This window comes from Triticum dicoccoides, chromosome 1A (genome assembly GCF_002162155.2).
Source record: "Triticum dicoccoides isolate Atlit2015 ecotype Zavitan chromosome 1A, WEW_v2.0, whole genome shotgun sequence".
Lineage (NCBI taxonomy): Eukaryota > Viridiplantae > Streptophyta > Magnoliopsida > Poales > Poaceae > Triticum > Triticum dicoccoides.
In genome coordinates, this window is record NC_041380.1 from 549,334,046 (window position 1) to 549,345,640 (window position 11,595).

The following is an 11,595-nucleotide window of genomic DNA, read 5'->3' on the forward strand; positions in this document are numbered from 1 at the left end:
ACATGTTAAAATAGTTGAACGAACAAGTTTTTATATTTTCATCAATGTTTTCGTAAATCTAGCAAGTTGGTTTAGACGGTTGTGAACATTTTCTTATATCGCATGATTTTTTAGTTGTGCGAACAAATTTCAACATCATCATGATTTTTTTAAATGCATGAACATTTTTTGTAAAAGTTGTGAACATTTTGAAAATGGTTACAAACACTTTTTATATATCATGAACTTTGTTTTTTCTAAATTGCTTGATTTAAAAAAATATCATGAACCTTTTTTAAAAATGTGGACATTTTTGTTAAATGGTACCAGCATTTTTATGAAGTTTACGAGTATTGTTTGTAAACATATGAACATTTTTGTAAGTCTCATGAAGAATTTTGTTTAACATGCATGAACACATTTTTAGAAGTGTGTGAGATTTTTTGGAACTTCGTGTATGGAAAAAATGTTCACCCAATTCAAAAAACATGTTCACGCATTTAAAAAAACATATTCACGAGGCTTAAAAAATGCTCACATTATAAAAAATATTCTTGACATTCAAAATAATGTTGGTACCATTTGAAAAAAAGTGCACGCCTTTAAAAAGTGTTCATGGCATTTTTTTAAAATGTTCATAAAAACTTTCAGGCATTTTTTTTTAAAATATTATTCATGAGATGTAAAAAGTTCGCTGTTCTTTGGCCACAACAGTTAATAGAAGTTAATACAATGTAAACCTACATACAAACACAATTTTTAGTAGTGAACATACACAATAATAGAGGGTACACTTCACGAATAAAAATATGAATACAAGTGTACACTCTATTGATTCACGAAAAAGGTGTCTATGCTCCATCTCATTATTTAACACGTGACGCTATTCTATCAGTTTTAGTAAGGAGGCTGGTTTGTTTTCTTTTGATGTTTTACGACTGGTATTTCTTCTCCACACTATTCTTCTTTTTACAGACTCCCAAATGAATAGTAATACTTTAATCTACATGCCATTAGGTTACTCCGGTCACCACATTTAATGAATTGTCTATAGTACTATCAGTCAAAACTTGTCACCCAATGTTGGTCACATGGTTCAACTTGGAGAATGCTAGCTCACACCAACAATGATCCTACACATTGTTTATTTATCTTTCTCTCGTTACCCAACGGTCTCTTTCTCATGATCTTTTGGATCTATGAAAATCAGAAGAGGGGTCGAAACAGAAGGGTGAGAGTTTCCTGAGTTGTGGAGTGGAAGACTCGAGTGGAAGACTCGATCTCATATGGTGAGGAAGTGAAACTACTAGAATATGTCAAGGACAAGGTGGGAGATGGTGCGGAGGAGCCACCGGATTGGCTCCCGGATGGTTGGATCATGGAGGTCAAATGTGGTGATGATGCGCCATGTATAAGGTATGATGTATACTACTAAAACATATGCAAAGATACACCTTCTTCGGATGGTTTAACACATATTCATGATTTATACGTGTTTGTATGTTTTTGCTAGTTTTTGTTGTTTTATTTGCTTGAGAGATCTGATTTATTTTCCTTGTTGCTTTGGTTTCCTTCTAGTATTTTATTTCTCATGTGTTGAGGGTCAAATTCAGGATGAAGGAAGAGGTCCTGAACTGCCTTTTCTTCAATATGGATATGTATATTTTTCTTACTATGACGAGGTCCTTATATTTTATTATTATTATATCCATGATCGATGTGCCATTCTACCATGGTATGCATAACGCACACCAATGGCTTCCAAATGGTTGGTTGGTTGAGCTCAGAGGAGAGGGTGAGAAGATGGACAACATGTACAAGGTAGTATTTCATTCCTTCATTTGCCCTAGGAGAATAATAATATAAAATGGCAATATTAGGATTTTCTTAGTTTTGGAAATAGTTTTATATTTACTCAGCATTGGGAGTATGGTTACTTTCTAAAGAAGATTTACTACTCTATGCTAAGGAAATGAACATATCCAAATGTGTTACAGATGGACAATGCGAGACAAGCATCCAAGATAATGTGTATTTCTTGCTATTAGTACATAAGTAATTATATATGTTTGTAATGATTTTGCTTTTCAAAGCTAATTTTCTTCCTTACTTTGTAGATTCTAGCAAAAGTGGAGTTCAACCCATGTGGTCTACCGCAAGGATGGGTTAAAGAGCTAGTATGCAGAAAACCGGAGGGAATAATAAAGAAAGACTTGGTGTATAAAAATAATAAATAATAAAACCTTACATTTTTCATTGTTGATTTTCAAATTTCTGGTCGTGATTAATGATGCCCATCCCACTTGACACGGGCAAGCATCACGTTGGTCTCGCGGTAAACATGACCAAGGCGCCCCTACAATGCTCGCTCCACACTAGCCGACACAATGGCTCGCTTTTTAGTTTTGAGAAGCTTTATATACAATATTGCATGGTTTATGGTCATGTCCAAACACCACCTCACTCCTCCACTAGAATCCACATCCATTCCAATGGAGCCATTGATTGATGCACACTCCATTGCTCATCATCTGGATTTCTCTTTTGGACATCAATTCAGAAGCAAGGTTCATGATATATTCTCCACTTTGGTCAGCCCCGTGTCACTGTCCTATGGATTTCTCTTGGTGGTTTCTTTTGACCGCTCTTCATTTATCTTGGATCCAGTCAATGTGAGTTTGGCTCTCTCAGCTTGCACGGCAGGTGGATATGATTCATCGAATGTTTCCCATGTTCATGGCAACATTTTTCATTTCTCGGTCTGCTTCAAGGCAATGGGTTTCTATCTTGTAGTTAAGAAAAATTTCTCGTGTGATATGTTGTAACACCCAGGATGTGATTTACCCAATATGTACTCCAACTCTTGCCGTTTCCGGTGTTAAGTTATTTTATTTTCTCGGGTTCGGGTTTTTGTCTCCGTGTGTTGTTGTCGTTGTCATGCATCTCATATCATGGTATCATGTGCATTGCATTTGCATAGTGTTCGTCTCATGCATTCGAGCTTTTTCCCCGTTGTCCGTTTTGCATTCCGGCGCTTCGTTCTCCTCCGGTGGTCACTTCTACCTTTCTTTCGTATGTGGGGATTAAACATTTCCTGATTGGACCAAGACTTGCCAAGCGGCCTTGGTTTACTACCGGTAGACCGCCTGTCAAGTTTCGTACCATTTGGACTTTGTTTGATGCTCCAACGGTTAACCGAGGGACCGAGAAGGCCTCGTGTGTGTTGCAGCCCAACACCCCTCCAATTTGGCCCAAAACCCACCAAAACCTTCTCCATCTTCTAGAGCGTTCGATTAAGATTGCGTGGCCGAAAACCGCACCTCATTTGGACACTCCTAGCTCCCTCTATGCCTATATATACCTCCCCCATTCCAAATTTCGGATCTCCCCGTCCAAACCCTAAAAAAAACACCTCGCGCCGGCCGGACACGTCCGTCCCTGGCCGGACAACGTCCACCGCCGCCTCCGGCCAACCGGGGCGCGCCACGTGGCCCATCGCCGCCTTCCTCCGCCGCCGGCCCGGGAGGCCCGAGCCGGGCCCCCGAGGCCCATCGCGGCCATCGCCGCCATCTTCGCCCCGCCTCCCTCTTCGCCCGGCCCCGCCACCATCTTCGTCGACGCTGGCGACCGGAGCCGCGCCGGCCGCCTCGCACCTCGCCGGCCGGAGCAAGCTCCGCCGCGGCTGCTTCCTCCCGCCGGTGCCGACCACCGCCGCCACCACGCCGCCCGGAGTACGCCGCGCCACCGCGCCTCGCCGTCCTCCCCATCCGGCTCCCTCTCCTTCCTCCTCACCGCCACGGCAAGTCCGGCCACCGCAGCTCCATTTTCGCCGGCGACCTCGAGCTGCTACAGTGCATCTACAGTGCCAGATCTGAGATCTAAAACTCGCGGTTGACTTTTTATCCCCGAAACCCTAATAATTTGCTATGTTCATTGTGCCGTAACTCCTCATCCGTAGCTCCGTTTTGGGCATATAGCATATGAAAATGTTCGTATCAGAGAGTACATCGTTTCATCTCATTGCATCATTTTCATTTGAGTTCATCTTGATGCCAGAAATGCTGTTGGAAGAATGCTATTTGAGATAATTGTCAGATCTGCTGCTCCAATTAGATATTTGTCATTTTTGCCATGATTATTGTGTGCATGATAGGCCTAGGAGCTCTACATGTGTTTTGTTATATGTTTTGCCATCTATCCAGAGGTGCAACCCATGTATTTTTGTGATGTGTGTGGTGACTAGCACAAGCTTGCAAAGCGAGGCATTTGTTAATGCTGATTTCAGGGACTTAACATTTCCACTAAGTCCTTGAGCTGTTTATCTCATATGGCCATATGTTCATGTTGTTTCCTAGTGATCCGTGCCTCTTTTGAGGATGATCATTAAAGATGTTTTGTTAATTTTATAGTGCTCTATCCATCCATGTCTTTGTTTGCAATTATGGAGTACCCTAGCTTGAGTCAATCGAGCTCTACTTTTGTCATTTCGTGAATCTCGGCAGATTGTCTACTTGTTAGCGATTTTGCCGATGATGTTGTAGTTGATCCGTGCATGCTATGGTATTGTTCTTGCCATGTCTAGCTTGTATTTTGTGTATTCTTGATGGGTGCATGCTTAGATTGTCATGACTTGCTCTGTAGTGAGTGCATCGAGCTTGTAAACATGCCTACTTGATATCTGTTTCAGCATGCTCCAGTTTTCACTAAGTCTGAGAACTGATTATGTTTTTGCCATGTGCACATGCTTGCAAATGTATTTTCTAATCCCTTTTGGCTCAAGGTCACTAAGGAACTTTTGTTAAGCTCTTTGAGTAGCTCCATGCCATGCTTTACTTTGCCATGTTCAGGTCCTGTAGCATGTAGTTTTGTTGCTCCAAAGAGTGCTATCTGATCTGAAATTCCAGACAAGTGTTAATTTCACTAAGTCTGAAATCTGTTTGTCAAATGCATTTTTGCCATGCTTGTTTGAACCTGTTAATGGATGAATTGGCCATAGCTCAGTGCTAGACTTTTGTTAAGCTTCATGAATGGATTCCTGCCATGTATTTTGATGCCATGTTTGGGTGCTGTAGCATGTTTATCTTGTTGCATTTAGATGGCTACTTGCTGTAAATCGCAGACCGGTGCCATATTTGAATTGCTTGCCATTTCCAAACCGTAGCTCGGATTCCGGCGTTCTTTATATCGTTTTCAAACGATTTCATCTCATCTTTCCAGTGGAACACTTGGTTTTCCAAGTTGAGGCCAGGTTCATGCATTCCTTGTCAAATCTTGCATATGCATCACATATCGCATCCCGCATAGCATACCATGTTTGCATCATACTGTTTGATCCTTGCACGTGGTTGATTGTGTCCTTGTTGCTTGTTTGTCTTGTTTGGGTAGAGCTGGGAGACAAGTTCGCTAACGAGGATCCTGTTGAGTTTGCTTTCGAGGATCCAGTCAACTCTGACAACTTTGCAGGCAAGATGATCATACCCTCGAAATCACTACTATCTTTGCTTTGCTAGATGCTCGCTCTTTTGCCATGCCTATGCTACGATGCCTACCACTTGCTTTCATGCCTCCCAAATTGCCATGTCAAACCTCTAACCCACCATGTCCTAGCAAATCGTTGATTGGCTATGTTACCGCTTTGCTCAGCCCCTCTTATAGCGTTGCTAGTTGCAGGTGAAGATTGGAGACCGTTCCTTGTGGGAACATTATTTACTTGTTGGGATATCATTATATTGCCATGTTATCTTAATGCATCTATATACTTGGTAAAGGGTGGAAGGCTCGGCCTCTCGCCTAGTGTTTTGTTCCACTCTTGCCGCCCTAGTTTCCGTCATATCGGTATTATGTTCCCGGATTTTGCGTTCCTTATGCGGTTGGGTTATAATGGGAACCCCTTGATAGTTCATCTTGATTAAAGCTTTTCCAGCAATGCCCAACCTTGGTTTTACCATTTGCCACCTAGCCTCTTTTTCCCTTGGGTTTCTGGAGCCCGAGGGTCATCTTATTTAAACCCCCCCGGGCCAGTGCTCCTCTGAGTGTTGGTCCGAACCAGGCAACCTGCGGGGCCACCTCGGGGAAACTCGAGGGTTGGTTTTACTCGTAGCTTGACCTATCTGAGTGTGCTCTGAGAACGAGATATGTGCAGCTCCTATCGGGATTTGTCGGCATATTCGGGCGGTGTTGCTGGTTTTGTTTTAACTTGTCGAAGTGTCTTGTAGAACCGAGATACCGAGTCTGATCGGAACATCTCGGGAGGAGGTCTATCCCTTCGTTGACCGTGAGAGCTTGTCATGGGCTAAGTTGGGACTCCCCTGCAGGGATTTGAACTTTCGAAAGCCGTGCCCACGGTTATGGGCAGATGGTAATTTGTTAATGTCCGGTTGTAGATAACTTGAACCTTAACTTAATTAAAATGAATCAATAGTGTGAGTTACCGTGATGGTCTCTTCTCGGCGGAGTCCGGGAAGTGAACACGGTGTTGGAGTAATGCTTGCGCAGGTTGTTCTCTAGTTGCTCGCTCGCGCTTTGTCTCCTCTTCTCGCTCTCTTTTGCGAACAGGATAGCCACCATATATGCTAGTCGCTTGCTGCAGCTCCACATATTTTTTCTTGCCTTACCTATTAAGCTTAAATAGTCTTGATCGCGAGGGTGCGAGATTGCTGAGTCCCTGTGGCTCACAGATTACTTCCAAACCAGATGCAGGGCCTGATGATTCCGTTCCAGATGACGCGCTTGAGCTCAAGTGGGAGTTCGACGAGGACTCATGATGATACTACGTGTCTTTCCCTGATGATCAGTAGTGGTGCCCAGTTGGGGTGATCGGGACCGTGTCGCATGTTGGGTTATCTTTTATTTTGGCGCCGTAGTCGTGCCATGAGTGTTTGGATGTTGTAATGCTATTTATGTACTTTGATTGACATGGCGAGTGTAAGCCAACTATGTTTCTCCCCTTTATTATTTATATTACATGGGATGTTGTGAAGATTGCCTAACTTGCGACATTGCCTTCAATGCGATTATGCCTCTAAGTCGTGCCTCGACACGTGGGAGCTATAGTCGCATCGAGGGTGTTACATATGTTCACATGCTTATTCCATCTACGGGGCAGTGGCGGACCAAATTGGAGTTTTAAGGAGAAATAATGGTATGTTGAACAACACGCAAAATGGACTATGATCTCATACAAAAACCTATGTCACATTGGCCAGCCTCTATTAAGCAGGTTTATCAAAGGATTTCTAGCAACTATGCGCCAATGAACCTGGATTCTCTAATATTGGTAATAATCATCATGTGAATCATCCATTGATTGGTGCAAACTCCATCCTGATTAGAGTTAGAAATCTTGAACGTGTGATCTCTGATCGGATTAATCACGCTGACCATATGCACGTACTCAACAAACTTCCATGCATAGCGGATTGGCAGGTGATGGGCTTAATGGCAATTCAAATTCTGCCACTCCGAAGGACAATAGTGTTGGGTCGGCCTCTATGAAGCGCCTCCATCCAGCCCAACAACCGGGAAACTAAAGAGTCTGATTTATCTTTGGATTATTTTGGTCGTGAAAATCGCTTCTGTTATTGATGCCTTGGATATGGTCATTTCTATGGAGATTGCTACAAGAAAAATAGATGTCATGTTTGTTATAAGTATTATGACATTTTGTTTCAACAAGAAAAAATATGGACAGACTTAACAGGTCAACAACCGGTAGATACTCGGCACAATAAATCCCATGCCCCTCCATAGGCCTCTTCACCTCCCTCTTCTCCTCGTCATATTCCTATCACTTCAATCAATCCAAGCTTAGAAACAATGGAGTTCTAGCCATTGCAACCCTTTCCCCCACGTCCCAGCCCGCACTATGGTGGTGTTGTCAGGTCCTCTTCATGCCCGGCTTGGATATGTGGTGGTCGGTGGCAATCTCCCAATGGTTTGTGATGAATGGGCCATCGCCAGCTTGGAATCTGACATCTCTCTAGAGGAGTTCCATGATGCAAACGTGATGATCTCCAACTTCCTAGAGAGTCGTGGATGGCAGAAAAACTACACGTCACGTCGTGGTATGGGTACTTGATACGTCTCCAACGTATCTATAAGTTTTTATTGTTCCATGTTGTTATATTATCATTCTTGGATGTTTTATAATCATTTAATATCATTTTTTGGTACTAACTTATTGACATAGTGCCAAGTGCCGGTTGCTGTTTTTGCATGTTTTTTACATCGCGGTAATCAATATCAAACGGAGTCCAAACGCAACGAAACTTTTTGTGGATTTTTTTGGACCATAAGACATCCATGAAGGAAATATGCCCTAGAGGCAATAATAAATTTGTTATTTATATTTCCTTATATCATGATAAATGTTTATTATTCATGCTAGAATTGTATTAACTGGAAACTTAGTACATGTGTGAATACATAGACAAACAAAATGTCACTAGTATGCCTCTACTTGACTAGCTCATTGAATCAATGATGGTTATGTTTCCTAACCATAGACATGAGTTTTCATTTGATTAACGGGATCACAATATTAGAGAATGATGTCATTGACTTGACCCATCCGTTAGCTTAGCACGATGATCATTTAGTTTGTTGCTATTGCTTTCTCCATAACTTATACATATTCCTATGACTATGAGATCATGCAACTCCTGAATACCGAGGAACACTTAGTGTGCTATCAAACGTCACAACGTAACTGGATGACTATAAAGATTCTCTACAGGTGTCTCCGATGGTGTTTGTTGAGTTGGCATAGATCGAGATTAGGATTTGTCACTCCGAGTATCGAAGAGGTATCTCTGGGCCCTCTCGGTAATACACATCATTATAAGCCTTGCAAGCAATGTGACTAATGAGTTAGTTGCGGGATGATGCATTACGGAATGAGTAAAGAGACTTGCTGGTAACGAGATTGAACTAGGTATTGAGATACCGACGATCGAATCGTGGGCAAGTAACATACCGATGACAAAGGGAACAACATATATCATTATGCGGTTTGACCGATAAAGATCATCGTAGAATATGTGGGAGCCAATATGAACATCCAGGTTCCACTATTTTTTATTGACCGAAGACATGTCTCGGTCATGTCTACATAGTTCTCGAACCCGTAGGGTCCACACGCTTGACGTTCGGTGATGATCGGTATTATGAGTTTATGTGTTTTGATGTACCAAAGATAGTTCGGAGTCCTGGACGTGATCACGGACATGATGAGGAGTCTCTAAATGGTCGAGAGATGAAGATCGGTATATTGGATGACTATATTCGGACACCGGATGAGTTCTGGGGGTCACCGGATAATTACCGGAGTGTCGGGGGGTTATCGGAACCCCCGGGGGAACTAATGGGCTAACATGGGCCTTGTGAGAGAGAGAGAGAGTGAGGGAGTCCTGGATTAGAGGGTCTCCGGACAGATGGACTATATCCTTTGGCCGGACTGTTGGACTATGAAGATACAAGATTGAAGACTTCGTCCCATGTCCGGATGGGACTTTCCTTGGTGTGGAAGGCAAGCTTGGCAATACGGATATGTAGATCTCCTCCCTTGTAACCGACTCTGTGTAACCCTAGCCCCCTCCGGTGTCTATATAAACCGGAGGGTTTAGTCCGTAGGACGACAACAATCATACCATAGGCTAGCTTCTAGGGTTTAGCCTCTACGATCTCGTGGTAGATCAACTATTGTAATACTCATATCATCAAGATCAATCAAGCATGACATAGGGTATTACCTCCATCAAGAGGGCCCGAACCTGGCTAAACATCGTGTCCCCTGCCTCCTGTTACCATCCGCCTTAGACGCACAGTTCGGGACCCCCTACCTGAGATCCACCGGTTTTGACACCGACATTGGTGCTTTCATTGAGAGTTCCACTGTGCCGTCACCGTAAGGCTCGATGGCTCCTTCGATCATCGGTAACGATGCGGTCCAGGGTGAGGTTTTCCTCCCCGGACAGATCTTCATATTCGGCGGCTTCACACTGCGGGCCAATTCGCTTGGCCATCTGGAGCAGATCAAGAGCTACGCCCCTGGCCATCAGGTCAGGTTTGGAAACTTAAACTACACTGCCGACATCCGCGGAGACTTGATCTTCGACGGATTCGAGCCCATGTCAGGTGCGCCACACAATCACAACGAGCATGACGTAACTCTGCCGTCGGACAGTGTTTGGGACATCGCATCTGCAACTACTCCGGCCCTCAATCCGGAGCAAATTGCGCCATCCGAGGACGAGTGGATAGACCCCTCCATGGAGGCCGCACTCCCAGTGGCGATAGAGCCGAATACTGACTTCACCCCTTGCGAGAGCCGTGTCGCTGAACAATTGGATTCGTCCCCGGCCATAGGCTCCGAACCGCCTGCGTCCGTGCCTATCGAATCCGATCGGGCACCGATCATGGAGTTTACTCCCGCAGATATCTTTCAGCACTCACCTTTCGGCGATGTGCTAAATTCATTAAGGTCTCTCTCCTTGTCAGGGGAACCTTGGCCGAACTATGTCCGGCTGGAAGGGGATACAGACGACGAAGAAATTCGCACCCCACCCACCACCCACTTAGTAGCCACTGTCGACGATCTAACCGACATGCTCGATTTCGACTCCGAAGACATCGACGGCATGGACGACGATGCAGGAAAGGATCAGGAACTAGTGCCCACAAGGCACTGGACAGCCACTTCATCACATGACATATACATGGTGGATACACCCAAAGAAAACGATGACGAGGAACGGGAGGAGACAGTGGAGGATGACCCCTCCAAGAAGCAAACAAAGCATCGGCGTAGGTGCCGCTCCAAATCCCGTCTCGGCAAAAACTGCGATAACAGCGCAAGAGAAAATAACACTCCAGTCGACTCCAGACGAAACGATGACCACATTGCCCCGGCGGCAGAGCACGATGAAGCTGCAAACGGCGAACATAGTACGGATCCGACGTCCGAACACGGCGACGCCGTGGACAAAAATCATCAACCCCCCTCTGGGGAGGAAAACAGTCCAGACGAAGATGCACACATCATCCCGGAAAGGCACTTGGAACAAGAGAACCTCCACAACAGGCTTATTGCCACAGTGAGGAGTCTGAAGAAGCAGAAGCAAAGGCTTAAGGCCGCACAAAATACGCTCAACAGCAGGTGGAACAAAGTTCTCGACAATGAAGAAAAGTATGGTGGAAGTTACCACACAAAAAGCTATCTAAAGCGCAAGCTATTACCCGAATTCAACGATGAGGCCTTAGAGCCCACACAACTGAAAAATAAAACGGCCAACCGGCCGGATAAACCACCTTGTGACCGTGATAGAGCGGCTAACAAGGTCGCACATAAGTCAACACACGATCTACGTGAGGACTTGCGCCAAAAATCCAGCATGACCAGATCCATCTATGGATCTAGGAAGCGCGCTCCGATACAAAATCAAAACCGAATACTACAACCGTCCGAATGCCATGATACATCCAAATACAGGGGTGCCGCACACCCCCTATGTTTCACTGATGAGGTGCTAGACCATGAATTCCTAGAAGGATTCAAACCAGTGAACATAGAGGCGTACGACGGGACCACAAACCCTGGGGTCTGGATTGAGGACTTTA